The 19,964-nt window shown below is 43.0% G+C and overlaps 1 protein-coding gene across 3 annotated transcripts in view; it reads left to right on the top strand.

Annotated features, from left to right (window-relative positions):
• The window catches only part of LOC138356026 (uncharacterized), a 213,852-nt gene that overhangs the window by 18,052 nt on the left and 175,836 nt on the right, over positions 1 to 19,964 (top strand). The window lies entirely within an intron of this gene.

Below are 19,964 nucleotides of genomic sequence, written 5' to 3'. Positions count from 1 at the left end.
TCCAAAGGTCCACAGCACTAAGACAATAGTCTTGGTGTCCGTCCCTATGCTAAATTCAAATAGACAATAGTCCGTCCCTTTGCTAAATTTAAGTTAAATATTCTCTCCGACGGTTCGATTCTGGTCAAGTTCTACAACACCCCACCAAGCATTATCAATATCAACATTAACAAGATCTACACTTACAGGTTATTTTGTGTCTATGTACAAGTGCAGCAACTCCTCATTACCTTGTTAACGGTGAACCTCCACGTGAATCACATTCTCAATTCACATAGATTTGTGTATCGATGTGAATTGATTAAATTAATTCATTTTTATTATATTTTTAATTGTTAATTAATTAAATTATGTGAATCACATTCACATAGTTCACAAGACTTTGCGAATTGATCAAGGGTCCCGGTAGTGAAGGTGAATTAATGGTCCCGGTAGTGAAGGTGAATTAATGGTCCCGGTAGTGAAGGTGAATTAATGGTCCAGGTAGTACAGTCGGGTTCGTTCTCGACGCAAAATCGAGACTTTTTGGTTCGAATCCCGGGCGGGACAAAAATAGTTGGGCGCATACCCTTTCACCTTGGCACCTGGGCTGGACGGTAGAGCAACGATCTCGCTTTATGTAGGTCGGCGTTCAGTCTCAGATCGTCCAAGTTTTTTCTTTTAATTGTAAAACAAAAGTAAATGTAAAATAAAAGGCACCGAAGCACCAAATAAAACGAAGCAGAAGCTCCACACCACGCATCAACAAACACCATAATACAGAAACACAACACAAAACATACAAAGTAACACAGCCCCCCCCCAAAAAAAAAAAAGTAACAATGAACCACAGAAAACATGGCGAACAGAGCAATACAACACAAATGTAAAAACGCAAACAAAACAGTATAAAGTTACACAGGAACACACACATGGAAAATCCCCGCACCACCCAGACGGGGCGTGCCAACAGGACACATAACAGAAAGCACATAAAACTAGCGAACCGACACACACTGCCATCATACAAAAGGCCACACACTCAACACAGCCGCACAGCACACAAACCCGACCCCCACATACAGAGGATGGGCCAGCTGCCAACAGAAAAAACACCTACACACACTGTAGCAACAAGAAAGAGATATACATACCACACATCTGCACCAGCACACGCATACCACAATACACACACTACACAAACACCTGCCACACAATCAGACAACCTAAGATACCAAAACACACACACAAAACCCCAAAGACAACACACGAGCACCCGCACACAACCCACCCCTAGACACACACAGACCCCCAAAAACACCCACCAGAGGGAACCCCCCCCCAAAAAAGAACATGCACAGACACACACACGCACACAGGGGATGAATAGATTCCTATGGGATATACATTGGGACACAGAACTCGGAACCAAGTCCGTACAAGACATGATGGACTATGTCAACCAAAAATGTAAGGAGGCTGTAAGCAGGTTTGTCTTAGCCCGACAGGAAAAAACAGAGAAGCAAAGGAAGAATCCGTGGTTTAATAGGGAATGTATGAAAGCAAAGGAGCTGAACAAAAGGCATGGAGGAACTTCCGTAATAACAGAACACCAGAAAGTAGAGAGAGAGATACCAGAGAACCAGGAACGAGTATGTTAGTGTGAGAAGAGCAGCTGAGAAAAGGTATGAATTGATATAGCTAATAAAGCCAAGACCGAACCAAAGCTACTACACAGTCACATCAGGAGGAAGACAACAGTGAAGGAACAGGTGATGAAACTTAGAGTGGGCGAGGACAGGTACACAGAGAATGACAAAGAGGTGTGTGAAGAATTCAACAAAAGGTTCCAGGAGGTCTTTACAATAGAACAAGGAGAAGTCACGGCGCTAGGAAAGGTGGCAGCAAACCAGGTGACCTTGGATAGGTTCGAAATTACAAGAGATGAGGTCAAGAAGCACCTATTGGAGCTGGATGTGAGAAAAGCTGTTGGGCCGGACGGAATCTCACCATGGGTATTGAAAGAGTGTGCAGGAGCACTTTGCTTGCCACTCTCCATAGTGTATAGTAGGTCACTGGAAACGGGAGACCTACCAGAAATATGGAAGACTGCTAATATAGTACCAATATGCAAAAAGGGTGACAGACAAGAGGCACTGAACTACAGGCCAGTGTCCTTAACTTGCTTACCATGCAAGGTCATGGAGAAGATTGTGAGAAAAAACCTAGTAACACATCTGGAGAGAAGAGACTTCATGACAACTCATCAACATAGGTTCAGGGAGGGTAAATCTTGCCTTACAGGCTTGATAGAATTCTACGATCAGGTGACAAAGATTAAGCAAGAAAGAGAAGGATGGGCAGATTGAATTTTTTTGGACTGCCGGAAAGCCTTTGACACTGTACCCCATAAAAGGTTGATGCATAAGCTGGAGAAACAGGCAGGAGTAACTGGTAGGGCGCTCCAGTGGATAAGGGAGTACATAAGCAATAGGAAGCAGAGAGATGCAGTGAGGGGTGAGACCTCAGAATGGCGTGAAGTCACCAGTGGAGTCCCACAGGGCTCTGTACTTGGACCTATCCTGTTTCTGATATACGTAAATGATCTCCCAGAGGGTATAGACTCATTCCTCTCAATGTTTGCTGACGACGCCAAAATTATGAGAAGGATTAAGACAGAGGAGGACAGCTTGAGGCTTCAAGAAGACCTGGACAAGCTGCAGGAATGGTCGAACAAAAAGCTGTTAGAGTTTAACCCAAGCAAATGTAATGTAATGAAGATAGGGGTAGGCAGCAGGATACCAGATACAAGGTATCATCTGGGAGATGAAAAACTCCAAGAGTCAGAGAGAGAGAGAAAGACCTGGGGGTTGATATCACGCCAGACCTGTCCCCTGAAGCTCATATCAAGAGGATAACATCAGCAGCATATGCCAGGTTGGCTAACATAAGAACGGCCTTTAGAAATTTGTGTAAGGAATCTTTCAGAACATTATATACCACATATGTCAGACCAATCCTGGAGTATGCGGCTCCAGCATGGAGTCCATATCTAGTCAAGCATAAGACTAAACTGGAAAAGGTTCAAAGGTTTTCCACCAGACTAGTACCCGAGCTGAGTGGTATGAGCTACGAGGAGAGACTACGGGAATTAAACCTCACTTCATTGGAAGATAGAAGAATTGGGGGTACATGATCACCACATTCAAGATTCTCAAAGGAATCGGCAGGGTTGATAAAGACAGGCTATTTACCACAAGGGGCACACGCACTAGGGGACACAGGTGGAAACTGAGTGCCCAAATGAGCCACAGAGATATTAGAAAGAACTTTTTTAGTGTCAGAGTGGTTGACAAATGGAATGCATTAGGAAGTGATGTGGTGGAGGCTGACTCCATACACAGTTTCAAGTGTAGATATGATAGAGCCCAATAGGCTCAGGAACCTGTACACCTGTTTATTGACGGTTGAGAGGCTGGACCAAAGAGCCCGAGCTGAACCCCCACAAGCACAACTAGGTTAGTACAACTAGGTGAGTACACACACAATCACACCCACCATGAACAAAGCACCTACACCAAAGCAGCACACCTGACATACTACAGCGTAAACCAAGTACCTAAAATCCTTAAGAAAAGATCTATGTAACCACCACGCAGTATAAGACAGATGTACCCTCAAAAATCCTAAGCCCTTCGCCCTCCATACCCCTCCATCCTACCCAACCATAAGCAAAAAATATAGTCCACCAACAACACCCTGTGCGTGTTTCGCACATGCCTGGAACCCCGAAGAAACGAAAAAAAAAACAGAAAACGTAAGAGTCTTCCTGTTGGAAAACACATGAGCCAAAAAAAGGAAGAAAAACCCTATAATTTTGTTTCTTTCCCCCATTCTTGAGTGTTAAAAGTGTTGGAAGTTTCGTTGAATTGCAGAGCCAGATGGAGATCGACGCGTATACTACGAACGAAGAGAACTTGAGAAGCCTAACCAAACCAATCCTCGACCTCGAAAGTGAGGAGGCCAGTGGAGGCCAAGTTAAGTGTCTCCGAATCCCTCCTGGAGGCAATTACAGAAGATCACAAGGATTCACTCTCTAGCACCTCCGAAGAGGAGTGGGAGTATGGAATACTTAAAATCCTACACAAATACAAACAGAGACCTCAACAGTAGTAGGGATGACCACATATCAACAAATGGATTTTTTTTCTGCCATTTGTCAATATGTGGTCAGGGTTTCCAGGTAGATTTCCCATTTGTCTATATGTCGTCATGGTTTCTAGGTGAATTTGGCCAGTCACTGATTTGGAATTAAGAAATTCTTATGAGAAAAATAATTTCCGAGATTTTAGAAGTTTGTTAAGAGTTCTTATGAGGAAAATAAGTGGAAAATCTTATAAAAAAATTCAGGAAAAAAATCCCCTTTAAGACACAGCATTTCTGGGTAAACTCTATGGACACCTTTTGTCCGTTTTCAAATCGCATATTTTTCAAAGAGAATATGTTCTGAGAATATGTTCACAGAAGTTTTGTTAAGGAAAACAAACATCTTTGCCAAGACATTTAAGACCGAAAATTCATCAGAGTCCAGTTTATGCCTGAAAATAATCAGAGTCGAGTTTTACCCTGAAAATTAACAGAGACCTGTTGTTAAACTAAATTGTTCAGAGTCCACTTTGTGAGCAAAATTCTTCAGAGTCCAGTTTGTGCCCAAAAATATTCAGAGTCCTGTAATCTACAAAAATTAGTCAGAGTCATGTAATCTACGAAAATTATCCAGAGTCCAGTTTGTTCCCGAAAAAATTCAGAGTCCAGTTTATACCCCAAAATAATCAGAGTCCAGTTCATTACCCAAAATTAATCAGTCCAATTGAAGACCCAAATTTGTCAGAGACTAAATTTTCGCTACTAATAGCGCAATTTTAGTCTAATTTTAAACATCATATTTCTATTATCATATTTCTACGTCATATTTCAGACGTAGTAAATCAACCCAAATTCAGTAAGCAAGTTTTAGCTCCTGTTCCTGGCTTAACCCTCTATCATAACATCTTTACTAACAGTCCAATCCTCCTGAAATTTTAAAGTCATATTTCAGATGTAATAAATAAGATCCGAACAATTACCAAGTTCTAGCTCCTGTCCTCAGCCTTTATTCCCTCTCGTATCTTCGGTAATACCTAATCAAATTCCCTGAAATTTTAACCCCCTGTATTTCAGACACAGTAAATAAGATCAAGTCAGTTACCGAGCTCCAGTTCTTGTCCTCCACTGTAGTTCATTTGCACAAGTTCTTTAGTAAGAGATCAATTTCCCTGAAATTTAAACCCGCTGTATTTCAGACACAGTAAATAAGATCAAGTCAGTTACTGAGCTCCAGCTCATGTTCCCCACCTTAGTTCATTTGTACAAGTTCTTTAGTAACTAACTAATTTTCCCTGAAATTTGTAACTGCTGTATTTTCAGACATAGTAAAATAGTTCCAAACAATTACCAAACTCTAGCTCACGTCCGCTGCCTTAGCTCATTTGTACATGTGCTTTATTATCAGACTAATTCCCCTGAAATTTTAAATCACTATATTTCTACGTAGTGAAATAAATCAAGACATTAACCGAGTTTCAGCTCATGTCTTCCACCTTAGTTAAATGTTCATTAAATTATTTCAGATCAAGCCCCTCTCCAGTCTATCAAAGTAAACATCACTGCCTTTAATACTCTTTTTGTACTCAGCTATGTATTATTCACACAGTCATATAACACCTTACCTTCAATACCTTTTGTTTACCCAAGTAAGCAATAATCACACGGTCAAAAATCGCACCTTACCCTTTCCCTCCCTTACCTTCTAATCCCCAACTTATCCAAACCTTCAATAATCGTACTGTATTTGCATATTTTCTCTATATTCACTGTGGTCTTCGTATTCTCATCCATATTTTCCGTGTTCACTCCATGTTCTTCAAATGTTCACTCCATGTTCTTCAAATGTTCACAGCCCATTCAGTTATATTTTCACAAGTATCTCCATTTTTTCTGTGATCTTTCTCTTAGTCTCATGATGTTCTCTACAAATTCTAGTCATATTTTCTATGTTTTCATACTCATCGCATGTTCTCTTTACAACGTTTATACTCAATATTCATGCTGTTTTCCATATTTTTGTGTTCTTTGTCAATATTCATGTTCCTCTACAAGTTCATGTTCCTCACAAGATCACTTCGTTTATCACCTTCACTTACACGTTTTCTACATTCTTTGTCATATTCTCTATGTTCTTCACAAGTTCATTGTTCATTCTTTGTATTTCCTATTCTCCTTATCATGTTTTCATGTTCTCTGTAAGTTCATATTCCCAGCATGTTCACTGTGTTCATCAACTTTTCTTACATGTTTTCTGTGTTGTCTGCCATGTTGCCCATATGTTTACTGTGTTCATTCCCTTGCATGTTATTTAACGTTCCTTAACTAAAACCTTTCGCCAATCAACTAAACATAGTCAATTTCGTCATTTCTCAACTAAACTTATTATCCAATCAACTGAAAATAGTCAGGATTAGCCTCGTTCAACACCGTTCTTAACTAAAATGACCTTTTTCTTAGCTAAAAAATTGTCAAAGGAAACTTTCCATCACTGTTCATAACTAACTTTATCCATCGTCAATCAACTAAAAAATAATCACTTTCATCATTTCTTAGCTAAACTTATTCCACAGTCAACAGAAAATAACTGTATTCATCAACTTTTTTTACATGTTTTCTGTGTTCTTTGCCGTGTTCCTCATATGTTCTCTGTGTTCATTCCCTTACATGTTATTTTACGTTCCTTAACTAAAATCTTTCGCCAATCAAATAAAAATAGCCACTTTCATCATTTTTCCTTGTCACTTTTTAACTGAAATATCACTTATCTCAACTGAAAATAGTCAAGTGTAGCCTCTTTCCAACACTGTTCTTAACTAAAGTAACCTTTCACTTCGCTAAAAAATAGTCAAATGTAACTTTTTCAGCACTTTCGTAACTAAAATTATAAGTCGTTAGGTAAGAAATATAGTCAAAGACACTCTTCGAGACATCAAGGACATACTCAAAGACATCCTTTGAGACATCAAAGACATCCTTTAAGACATCCAAAGACACCTCTCGAGATATCAAAAACACTTTTTGAGACATCAAGGACACTCTCAAACACACCAAAGGTACTCTTCGAGATATCAAAGTTATTCTTCTAGACATCAAAGTTTTTCGGTAAGATATTTTCGTTCATCAAAGTTTTTCGGTAAGATATCTTCGTTCATCAAAGTTTTTCGGTAAGATATCTTCGCTCATCAAACTTATTCTCAAAGACATCTAAAGATAATCTCCATCATCAAAGTTGTTCTCTACATCATAAAAGTTATTCGCTATGAAATCTTTCGTTCGTCAGAGATGCTTTCTAAGACATCTTCGTCCATCAAAGTTATTCTCAGAGATATCTAAAGTTATTCTCAGAGACATCAGAGTTATTCTCAGAGACATCTAAAGTTAATCTTGGTCATCAAAGTTAATCTCTAAGTCACCTTCGTTATTCAGAGAAGCTTTCTGAGACATCCTCATTCAACAAAGCTGTCCTTAGAGCCATCAAAAAGTTAAATACAGTCATCAAAGTTAATCTCTAAGTAACCTTCAGTTCATCAGAGAAGTTTCTAAGATATCTTCATTCATCAAAGTTATTCTCAGAAACATCTAAAGTTATTCTCAGAGACATCAAAGTTATTCTCAGAGACATCAGAGTCATCAAAACTTATTCACAGAGGTACCAAAATTTATTCTCAGAGTCATCATAGGTGTTGCCAGAGTCATCAAAGGTATTCTCAGTCATCTAAGGTAATCTCTAACTCACTCTCGTTCGTCAAAAGTTGTTCTATAAGACATCAAAGTCATCAAAAGTTATTCTCTGAGCTATCAAAAAATACTACTCATGTTCTCAAAAGTTATTCTCAAAGTCATCAAAGATATTCTCAAAGTCATCAAAGGTAATCTCTAGCTCACCTTCGTTCATCATAGTCATTCTATGTCATCAAAGTTGTTCTCTAAGTCACCAAAGCTATTTCAATGTCATCAAAGGTAATCTCTAACTCACTTTTGTTCATCAATGTTAATCTCAGAGTCATGAAAGCTAATCTCGAATTCACCTTCGTTCATCAAAAGTTGTTCTCTAAGACTCCTTCGTTCATCAAAAGTTGTTCTCTAAGACTCCTTCGTTCATCAAAGAAACTCTCCTTTTTCCATCGTTATTCCTAAAACATCAATGTTGTTCTCTAAGACATCGTCAGTCATAAAATTTCTCTCCAAAATGTAACTAGTTCACCTTTCCATATCAAACTTGCACTTCTGTTAAAATATATTTTCTTAGACACTTTACCTTTAAAACTGTTCTCTGTACAACACTGCATAAACCTACCTAACCTATCCTCCCCACCCAATGTTACTTACCTAACATAACGTTCCTAAACCTAACCTAGCTTACATAACCTAACCTAACTTACCAACCCTAATCTAACCTAACTTACCTAACCTAACTTACCTATCCTAACTTAACTAAGCTAGCCTAACCTAACTTACCTAACGTAACCTAACTTACCTAACCGAGCTTACATAACCTAACCTAACCTACCTATCCTATCTTAACTAACCGAACCGAACTTAACCTAACTTACCTAACCTATCTTAACCTAACCTAACCTAACTTACCTATCTTAACTTAACTTGCATAACCTAACCTAACTTACCTAACCTAGCTTACCTACCCTAACTTAGCTTACATAACCTAACCTAACTTACCTATCCTAACTTAACTAACCTAATGTAACCTAACATAACTTGCATAACCTAACGTAACCTAACTTACCTAACCTAGCTTACCTAACCTAACTAACCTAACCTAGCTTACATAACCTAACTTACCTAACCTAGCTTACCTAACCTAACTAACCTATCCTAACTTAACTCACCTAACCGAACTTACTTATCCTAACTTAACTAACCTAACCTAACTTAACTTGCATAACCTAACCTAACCTAACTTAGGGGCCATATCAACCGAAAATCCGAAGAAAAATGGAATATTTACGAAAAATTACGAAAAATACTACAACGTTCTGGCAACACTGTGGTCCAAACCGCTTAATGATATCTTGAAAAATAACGTAATTAGAGTCAAATTTCCCGCTGCAACTTTCGTGAATCTGGTTCGCGGCGGGGTATTGTATCTTACGTTGTAAAAGTCTTATTTTTCGTAATAGCGTTGAAAATAACATGTTATGCATAAAATGAATATAAACTCACTCAGTGGCAACAGTATCGTGAGAGAGAGAGGGTGGTACGTTGCTCAGGCCCCTCATTGACTCTGTGTCTCTCTTGGAGAGAGGATATATCGCTGACGCGCTCTCACAATATCTCCCAGAACTCATGCTATTATTGCTATTTGTACTGCAATACGACTTACCAAACGAACAAGAGGAAAGCATTGAAAGCTAGATGCATGCGAGCTCTCCATAGAAGGTACGAGCTGGCTCATACTCGCGGTCACGAGTGACCGCGAGTAGAGTAACTTGTCGCGCGCGCTACGCAACTCCAACTTTTGCAATTAGATCTGGTTTCACAGCCTTTATTTATTATTCAATTTACATGAAACTTGCACATTATATGTAGAGTTTACGCCTCTATAAACGCATGTCATTATTCTTATCTACGTAGATTTATTGATGTTATAAATAATGATACACTTCATTTTGTTGCATACGTTTTTGGGAAACTTTTATAAATCTGTATTATTGCACTAAATACATCTGGGATAATGATGTGACATGCAAATCTTTATTATATAGTAAGGTCATAGCTGAGTGTCGTATAAATGATTTTGGTTCACAATTGTGGGCTGTGAAATCAATTGAACATGGTTTAAAAATTCTTCTTTTTTTTTTTTTTTTTTTCTCCGTTTCTATTTAGGCTGAGATGCTGAAACTTGGCCTAGGTGCAGCACCTTTCACATGTATCAGGATAATAAATTATGAATACCCTACAACAATTTCTTATATCCTGGTACTATGGCCCCTTACCTAACCTAACCTAATGTACCTTACCTTACCTATCTTAACCTAATCTAACTTACCTAACCTAACCTAACTTAACTAACCTATCCTTACCTAACTTAACCTAACTTGCATAACCTAACTTAACCTAACCTAACTTAAAGTAAATTACCTATCGTAACCTTAAATACCCAAACTGACGTAACCTAACTTACCTAGTCCAACCAGACATGACCTAACTTACATAATTATTCCTGCTTGTCTTTTGTGTTTCGTCAGTGTCTCATATTCATTTGTTTGTTTCATTAGTTATTTTCTCAAATGATCATTTATGCATTTCAAGTGCTATTTGTTAAAGATTGGGTATTTAAGCATTTCAATGGATTTTTGTTATATATGGGCATTTGTTCGTTTCAATAGTTAATTTCTCAAATGGTTATTTATACATTTCAAGTGTTATTTGTTAAAGATTGGGTATTTAAGCATTTCAAAGGATTTTTGTTATATATGGGCATTTGTTCGTTTAGGGGTTAATTTCTCAAATGGTCATTTATGCATTTCAAGTGCTATTTGTTATAAATGGGCATTTACTCGTTTCAAGGGTTAATTTCTTTAATGGTCATTTTTGCATTTTAAGGGTTATGCGTTAAAGCTCATCGAGCTGCTAATAAGTTGTATTTATTATGTTTGTTATAATTGTTCTTATTCCCCACCCTTTAACCTAACCTTTCATATATAGTTTATTTGTTTATTGTTCTTTTGACGTATTTGTTGAATACATTATCCTTATCTTAACCTTTCAGATGTAGTTTTCTTTCTCCTTTTTGTATATTTTACCCAAACCCACCATCCCACTTAACCTTCCTTCCTTCTTTTACTTTGTTTTCACATATAAGTTTATTCTTTATCTTAGTAATAATATAAGTACAGTTTTACAGAATCAGATCTACTAAGACTTGAAATTGAGAAAAAAAAAGAGAGCAAGGGAGTGGGAGCAAGGAGTAAGAGCGAGTCGGAGGAAGAGAGAGAATGAGGGAGAGTGAGAGCAGGGGAGCATTAAGACTTGAATTTGAGAAAAAGAAAAATAAGAGAATGAGAGAGAGTGATAGAAGGGAAAGAGAAGGAGAAAGATAGAGAGAAAAAGGGGGGATAGAAGGAGGAAAATAGAGAGAAAAAGTGGGAGAGAAGGAGTAGGAAAAACAAAGTACAAGAAGGAAGGAAGGTTAAGTGGGATGGTGGGTTTGGGTAAAATATACAAAAAGGAGAAAGAAAACTACATTTGAAAGGTTAAGATAAGGATAATATATTCAACAAATACATCAGAAGCACAATAAACAAATAAACTATATCTGAAAGGTTAGGTTAAAGGGTGGGGAATAAGAACATATGATAAAAAACCTTATAAATACACTAAGATCACAAGAGGTGGGAATGAGAACAATTATAACAAACATAATAAATACAACTTATGAGTAACTTGATGAACTTTAAAGCATAAACCTTAAAATGCAAAAATGACCATTTGAGAAATTAACCCTTGAAACGAGTAAATGCCCATATATAACAAATACCACTTGAAATTCATAAATGACCATTTGAGAAATTAACCCTTGAAACGAACAAATGCCCATATGTAACAAAAATCCTTTGAAATGCTTAAATACCTAATCTTTAACAAATAGCACTTGAAATGCATAAATGACCATTTGAGAAATTAACTATTGAAACAAACAAATGAATATGAGACACTGACGAAACACAAAAGACAAGCAGGAATAATTATGTAAGTTAGGTCATGTCTGGTTGGACTAGGTAAGTTAGGTTACGTCAGTTTGGGTATGTAAGGTAATGTTAGGTAATTTACTTTAAAATAGGTTACGGTAAGTTAGGTTATGCAAGTTAGGTTAGGTAAGGATAGGTTAGTTAAGTTATTTTAGGTTAGGTAAGTTAGGTTAGATTAAGATAGGTAAGGTATCTAAGGTTAGGTAAGTTAGGTTAGATTAGGTTATGCAAGTTAAGTTAGGTTAGGTTAGTTAAGTTAGGATAGGTAAGTTAGGTTAGGTTAGGTTATGTAAGCTAGGTTAGGTAAGTTAGGTTAGATAAGCTAGGTTATGTAAGTTAGGTTAAGTTAGGATAGGTAAGTTAGGTTTGGATAGGTTAGGTTATGCAAGTTAAGTTAGGTTAGGTTAGATTAGGTTAGTTAAGTTAGGATAGGTAAGTTAGGTTAGGTTAGGTTATGTAAGCGAGGTTAGGTAAGTTAGGGTAGGTAAGCTAGGTTAGGTAAGTTAGGTTAGGTTGGGTTGGGTTTTGCAAGTTAAGTTAGGATAGGTAAGTTAGGTTAAGATAGGTTAGGTAAGGTAAGTTAGGAATGGTAAGTTATGTTAAGTTCGGTTCGGGTTTTTTAAGATAGGATAGGTAGGTGAGGTTTGGTTAGTTAGGTTAGGATATGTAAGCTCGGTTAGGTAAATTAGGTTAGGTTAGGTTAGGTAAGTTAGGTTAGGTTAGCTTAGTTTAGTTAGGTTAGGTAAGTTAGGTTAGGTTAAGTTAGGTTAGGTTAGGTAAGTTAGGTTAGGTTAGGGTTGGTTAGTTAGGTTAGGTTATGAAAGCTAGGTTAGGTTTAGGAACGTTTTGTTAGGTAAGTAACACTGGGTGGGGAGGATAGGTTAGGCAATTATATGCAGTGTTGTACAGAGAACAGTTTTAAAGGTAAAGTGTCTAAGAAAATATATTTTAACAGAAGTGCAAGATTGATATAAAAAGCTAGTTACATTTTGGAGAGGAATTTTATGACTGAAGATGTCTTAGGGAACAACATTGACGTCCTAAGAATAACTTGATGGAAGAAGGAGAGTTTCTTTGATGAACGAAGGAGTCTTAGAGAACAACTTTTGATGAACGAAGGTGAGTTAGAGATTACCTTGGATGACACTGAAATAGCTTTGGTGACTTAGAGAACAACTTTGATGACTGAGATTAACTTTTGCTAGCTCTGAGAATAACTTTGATGACTGAGATTAACTTCTTTTGCTAGCTCTGAGAATAACTTTGATTACTCTGAGAATACTTTTGACGACTCTGAGATTAACTTTTATGTCTTGGAGAACAATATTGATGTGGGTAGAGAACAACTTTGATGACTTAGAGAATGACTATGATGAACGAAGGTTAGTTAGAGATTACATTTGATGAATCTGAGAATATCTTTGATGAGAATAACTTTTGAGAACATGAGTAGTATTTTTTGATTGCTCAGAGAATAACTTTTGATGACTTTGATGTCTTATAGAACAACTTTTGATGAACGAGAGTGAGTTAGAAATTACCTTAGATGACTCTGAGAATACCTTTGATGACTCTGGCAACACTTATGATGACTCTGAAAATAACTTTTGGTAGCTCTGTGAATAAGTTTTGATGACTCTGAGAATAACTTTGATGTCTCTGAGAATAACTTTAGATGTCTCTGAGAATAACTTTGATGAACGAAGATATCTTAGAAACTTCTCTGATGAACTGAAGGTTACTTAGAGATTAACTTTGATGACTGTATTTAACTTTTTGATGGCTCTGAGGACAGCTTTGTTGAATGAGGATGTCTCAGAAAGCTTCTCTGAATAACGAAGGTGACATAGAGATTAACTTTGATGACCAAGATTAACTTTAGATGTCTCTGAGAATACCTTTGATGACTCTGGCAACACTTATGATGACTCTGAAAATAACTTTTGGTAGCTCTGTGAATAAGTTTTGATGACTCTGAGAATAACTTTGATGTCTCTGAGAATAACTTTAGATGTCTCTGAGAATAACTTTGATGAACGAAGATATCTTAGAAACTTCTCTGATGAACTGAAGGTTACTTAGAGATTAACTTTGATGACTGTATTTAACTTTTTGATGGCTCTGAGGACAGCTTTGTTGAATGAGGATGTCTCAGAAAGCTTCTCTGAATAACGAAGGTGACATAGAGATTAACTTTGATGACCAAGATTAACTTTAGATGTCTCTGAGAATAACTTTGATGTCTCTGAGAATAACTTTAGATATCTCTGAGATTAACTTTGATGGGCGAAGATGTCTTAGAAAGCATTTCTGACGAACGAAAGGTTACTTAGCAAATAACTTGTATAATGTAGAGAACAACTTTGATGATCGAGATTAACTTTAGATGTCTCTAAGAATAAGTTTGATGAACTAAGATATCTAACTGTACTCTTGGGAGTGTGCGTGAAAACAAAAATTTTACTCCCGGGACCGTGGGTGAAACAAACTATTCTCTTGGGAGCAAGTGTGTTGCGATGTCAACACCATCTGATGAGCACACCCGACCCCATTTCCAGTTCCCCGGTGGAAGGCTGTGATCTTACTGACACCTGTGTAGTTTTCTTCTTACTATACGACTTTAACTCCTCTGAAGTGATGTGTTAGGTATCATGGTCGACAATAATCGGTTCAACCAGGGCAGTCCTGAACTCATGACTTGTTCCAGTGGGAACAAGTAGGCCGCGTAGGTGGAGGCTGTGATTTGTCTGGGATAACCAGTGAAGTATTGTTGATTGGACCACGTATCCCGAGATGGCCGCCAGTTGAGTTATGAGATGGAATCAATCCGTCTGTCCCCTATCTTAAGACTTTTTATAGTTGAAACTTTTTAGAGGAAGCCAGCCAGTGTGTTGCTGGAGGTCCCCTGCCAGTATGTTGCTGGAGACCTGCCAATGTGCTGCTGGAGACCTGCCAGTTTATTGCTGGAGACCTGCCAGTGTGTTGCCGGCGGCCCCCCCTGCCAGCGCATTGCCGCAGGTCCCCTGCCAGCGCGTTGCCGGCGGCCCCCTGCCAGCGCCTTGCCGGCGGCCCCCTACCAGCGCGTTGCCGGCGGCCCCCTGCCAGCGCGTTGCCGGCGGCCCCCTGCCAGCGCCTTCCCGGCGGCCCCCTGCCAGCGCCTTGCCGGGGGCTTCCTGCCAGCGCCTTGCCCGCGGCCCCCTGCCAGCGCGTTGCCGGCGGTCCCCTGCCAGCGCCTTGCCAGTGGCCCTGCTGTCAGCGCGTTGCCCGCGGTCCCCTGCCAGCGCGTTGCCGGCGGCCCCCTGCCAGCGCGTTGCCGGCGGCCCCCTGCCAGCGCGTTGCCGGCGGCCCCCTGCCAGCACCTTGCCCGCGGCCCCCTGCCAGCGCGTTGCCGGCGGTCCCCTACCAGCGCCTTGCCAGTGGCCGTGCTGTCAGCGCGTTGCCCGCGGTCCCCTGCCAGCGCCTTGCCGGCATCCCCCTGCCAGCGCCTTGCCGGCGGCCCCCTGCCAGCGCGTTGCTGGCGGCCCCCTGCCAGCGCCTTGCCGGGGGCCCCCTGCCAGCGCCTGGCCGGCGGTCCCCTGCCAGCGCCTTGCCCGCGGCCCCCTACCAGCGCCTTGCCAGCGGCCCTCCTGTCAGCGCGTTGCCGGCGGCCCCCTGCCAGCGCGTTGCCGGCGGCCCCCTGCCAGCGCCTTGCCGGCGGCCCTCTTGCCAGCGCGTTGCCGGCGGCCCCCTGCCAGCGCGTTGCCGGCGGCCCCCTACCAGCGCGTTGCCGGCGGCCCCCTGCCAGCGCGTTACCGGCGGCCCCTGCCAGCGCGTTGCCGGCGACCCCCTGACAGCGCGTTGCCTTCGGCTCCCTGCCCGCGCGTTGCCGGCGGCCCCCTGCCAGCGCGTTGCCGGCGGCCCCCTGCCAGCGCGTTGCCGGCGGCCCCCTACCAGCGCGTTGCCGGCGGCCCCCTGCCAGCGCGTTACCGGCGGCCCCTGCCAGCGCGTTGCCGGCGACCCCCTGACAGCGCGTTGCCTTCGGCTCCCTGCCAGCGCGTTGCCGGCGGCCCCCTGCCAGCGCGTTGCCGGCGGCCCCCTGCCAGCGCGTTGCCGGCGGCCCCCTGTCAGCGCGTTGCCGGCGGCCCCCTGCCAGCGCGTTGCCGGCGGCCCTCTTGCCAACGCGTTGCAGGCGGCCCCCTGCCAGCGCGTTGCCTGTGGCCCCCTGCCAGCGCGTTGCCGGCGGCCCCCTGCCAGCGCGTTACCGGCGGCCCCTGCCAGCGCGTTGCCGGCGACCCCCTGCCAGCGCGTTGCCGGCGGCCCCCTGCCAGCGCTTTGCCGGAGGCCCCCTGCCAGCGCGTTGCCGGCGGCCTCCTGCCAGCGCGTTGCCGGCGGCCCCCTGCCAGCGCGTTGCCGGCGGCCCCCTGCCAGCGCGTTACCGGCGGCCCCTGCTTGCGCGTTGCCGGCGACCCCCTGACAGCGCGTTGCCTTCGGCCCCCTGCCAGCGCGTTGCCGGCGGCCCCCTGCCAGCGCCTTGCCGACGGCCCCCTGCCAGCGCGTTGCCGGCGGCCCCCTGCCAGCGCCTTGCCGGCGGCCACTTGCCAGCGCGTTGCCGGCGACCCCCTGCCAGCGCGTTGCCGGCGGCCCCCTGCCAGCGCGTTGCCGGCGGCCCCCTGCCAGCGCGTTGCCGGCGGTTCCCTGCCAGCGCGTTGCCGGCGGCACCCTGCCAACGCCTTGCCGGCGACCCCTGCCAGTGCGTTGCCGGCGGCCCCCTGTCAGCGCGTTGCCGGCGGCCCCCTGCCAGCGCCTTGCCGACGGCCCCCTGCCAGCGCGTTGCCGGCGGCCCCCTGCCAGCGCCTTGCCGACGGCCCCCTGCCAGCGCCTTGCCGACGGCCCCCTGCCAGCGCGTTGCCGGCGGCCCCCTGCCAGCGCCTTGCCGACGGCCCCCTGCCAGCGCCTTGCCGACGGCCCCCTGCCAGCGCGTTGCCGGCGGCCCCCTGCCAGCGCCTTGCCGACGGCCCCCTGTCAGCGCGTTGCCGGCGGCCCCCTGCCAGCGCCTTGCCGACGGCCCCCTGCCAGCGCGTTGCCGGCGGCCCCCCTGCCAGAGCGTTGCCCGGCGGGTGATAGTGATGTTTTGATTTTGTGATGATACTGTGGAGAACTGGTCAATAATTTTTTGATAAAAGTGGACTTGCCAGCATGAGTACCGGATATAAAGCACTCAGGGAGGGTACCATGTGTGTTGTACGCTGGAAGATAGAAGTGCACTCGTTGGGAAAGAAGATTTCAGAAGTTCTTTCGTATGCCCTGTGTGAAAGTCACACCTGCGGTGTTATGTGCTGTACATATGTGTATATATAGTAAAGACGTACATTTTGTGATGGTTTTCTTTAATGTTGTTAACCCATTTTCCCGTTGGCTTGACTATTAGGGCCAGTTCTGAATAACATACCTATGACTCGAGGCTGGATGAGCCAGAGGCTATTCTCATCGAAGAGTGGGCGAGACTGAAAATATACTCCTGAGAGCGTGAGAGAGACAGAAACTTTACTTCTGGTTGGGCGAGTGAGACTGAAACTATACTTATAGGTGCGTTGTGAGATAGAAACTTTACTCCTGTGTGCGTAAGTGTGACAGAAACTATCCTCCTAGGAGTGTGGGTGAGATAGAAACTATACTCCGAATGAGGGTGTGAGTCAGAAACTATAATCCTGGGAAAGAAGGAGTCAGTAACTATACCCCTGGGGGTGTGGGTGAGAAAGAAAATATACTCTTGAGAGCGTGAATGAGACAGAAACTATAATCATGGGACCGTGGATAAAGCCAAAACTATACTTCTGGAAGCGTGAGTGAGAAAGCAACTTTAATCCTAGGAGCGTGAGACGGAAACTATCTGATGAATATACAATTATACTATCAATTACTATACAACTAGCGGATGAGACAGTAACTATGCGTCTAGGAGCGTGGGTGAGGAAGAAGCTATATTTCTGGAAGCGTGGATGAGACTGAAATTACACTCTTGAGAGCGTGAGCGAGAAAAAAACTATACTACTGGCAGCGTGGGTGAGACAGAAACTGCATTCATTGTAGTATGGGTAAGACAGAAACGATTCTCCTAGAAGCACGAGACATAAACTCTGCTCACGGGAGCGTCGGTGAGAATTAAACTATATATCTGGGTGCGTGGGCTGAGACAGAAAGAATACACCTAGGAGTAAGCATGCATGAGACAGAAATTATACTCCAGATAGCGTGGGTGAGACAAAAACTATACTCCTGGGAGTACTAGTGAGACAAAAACTAATCTCCAGAGAGTACTGGTGAGAAAGAAACTATATACCTGGGAGCGGGGAGAGACAGAAACTATACTACAATGAGCGTTGATGAAAAAGAAACTACACTTCTGTGAGCGTGGGAGAGACACAAACTGTACACATGGGGAGCTAGAGTAAACCAGAAACTCTACTCCTGGGAGTGTGGATAAGAGAGAAACTATACCCCTGGGAGCTTGGTAGGGTGGGACGGAAACTATACTCCTGGGAGCTTGGGAGAGTGGGACGGAAACTATACCCCTGGGAGCTTGGGAGGGTGTGACGGAAACTATACCCCTGGGAGCTTGGGAGAGTGGGACGGAAACTATACCCCTGGGAGCTTGGGAGGGTGAGACGGAAACTATGCCCCTGGGAGCTTGGGAGAGTGGGACGGAAACTATGCCCCTGGGGGAACGTGTGTGACCTAGAAACTATAATCCTGGGAACACGAATGAGACAGAAACTATATACCTTGGATTGTAAGATAGCAAGAAACTATACTCTTGCGATCATAGGGCAGCTGAAACTATACTTCTGTGATCGTGAATGGGACAGAAACTATACCACCGGGAGCGTGGGTGGGAGCAGAAACTATTCTCCAGGGAGAGTATGTAACCTAGAAACTATAATCCTGTGAACTCGAGTGAGACAAAAACAGTACACACTGAACAAATCCACAAGGGCTGTTTTGAGGGTTTAACTTACGTTCGGGATGATCCCAGATGCGCCTTATATAATCGATTGCGCCACGACATGGTAAAAGAATTGAAACCGGGATTGCTACTGCCCTCGCACAGATCCCGCAGCCTCTTCGAAACACAAACCAGGGTGTTACACAGTTCCCCCATGCACCTGGGCTCTGTCAACAAGTTGCTGTACCCCTTCGCTCATACTTCAATAGACACAAAAATCACAATAGCGTAATACATCACGCTATTGATACATTGATATTGTATCATCGTGATACATTCATGTATCACGCTATTGTGATTTCTGTATGTATTGAAGTAAGGGCAAAGAGGTAAAACAGCATGTTGACACAGCCCGGGTGCTTGGGGGAATTGTGCAAAACCCCGGTTAGTGTCTCGGAGTTAGTGTCTGCGGGATCTGTGTGAGGGCAGTAGCACTCCCGGTTGCAATTCTTTGACCATGTCGTGGTGCAATCGACTAAGACGCGTCTGGGATCATCCCGGACATAGGGATGACACCCCAGCAGTGATTTTTGTTTTTGGAAAAAAAGCGGATCTAGACACGGATTTCCAGGTAATTTTAAAAATCTGCGGGATCTGTGTGAGGGCAGTAGCACTCCCGGTTGCAATTCTTTGACCATGTCGTAGTGCAATCGACTAAGACGCGTCTGGGATCATCCCGGACATAGGGATGACACCCCAGCAGTGATTTTTGTTTTTGGAAAAAAGCGGATCTAGACACGGATTTCCAGGTAATTTTAAAAATCGTGTGTTGGGCGTCGGAGGTTCCAGGATAATTTTAGTTTGTTTTCAAAATCGCGCATTTTTCAAAGACCATTTTCGGATAAAGCGATCATGAAAGTTTATTAAGTGTTCTTATGAGGAAAATAATTTCATAAGATTGTTAAGAGTTCATATAGGGAAAATTTAAAAATTTTCAGAGTTCAGTTTTATGAAAATATTTTAGAGTTCATATTATCATAGGAGTTTATTTATGAGTTTATGACCAAAATTTAGAAAAACGACCATTTTCAGAGAATATGTTCATAGAAGTTTTGTTAAAGAAAACAGACATCTTAGCCATGATTTTTAGTTTTGTATCCATTTACAGCTTTTTCACCTGTAAAAGACCGAAATTGAACAGAGATCCG

This window comes from Procambarus clarkii, chromosome 70 (genome assembly GCF_040958095.1).
Source record: "Procambarus clarkii isolate CNS0578487 chromosome 70, FALCON_Pclarkii_2.0, whole genome shotgun sequence".
NCBI classification, from domain to species: domain Eukaryota; kingdom Metazoa; phylum Arthropoda; class Malacostraca; order Decapoda; family Cambaridae; genus Procambarus; species Procambarus clarkii.
This window is presented reverse-complemented; position numbering and strand designations above follow the sequence as displayed.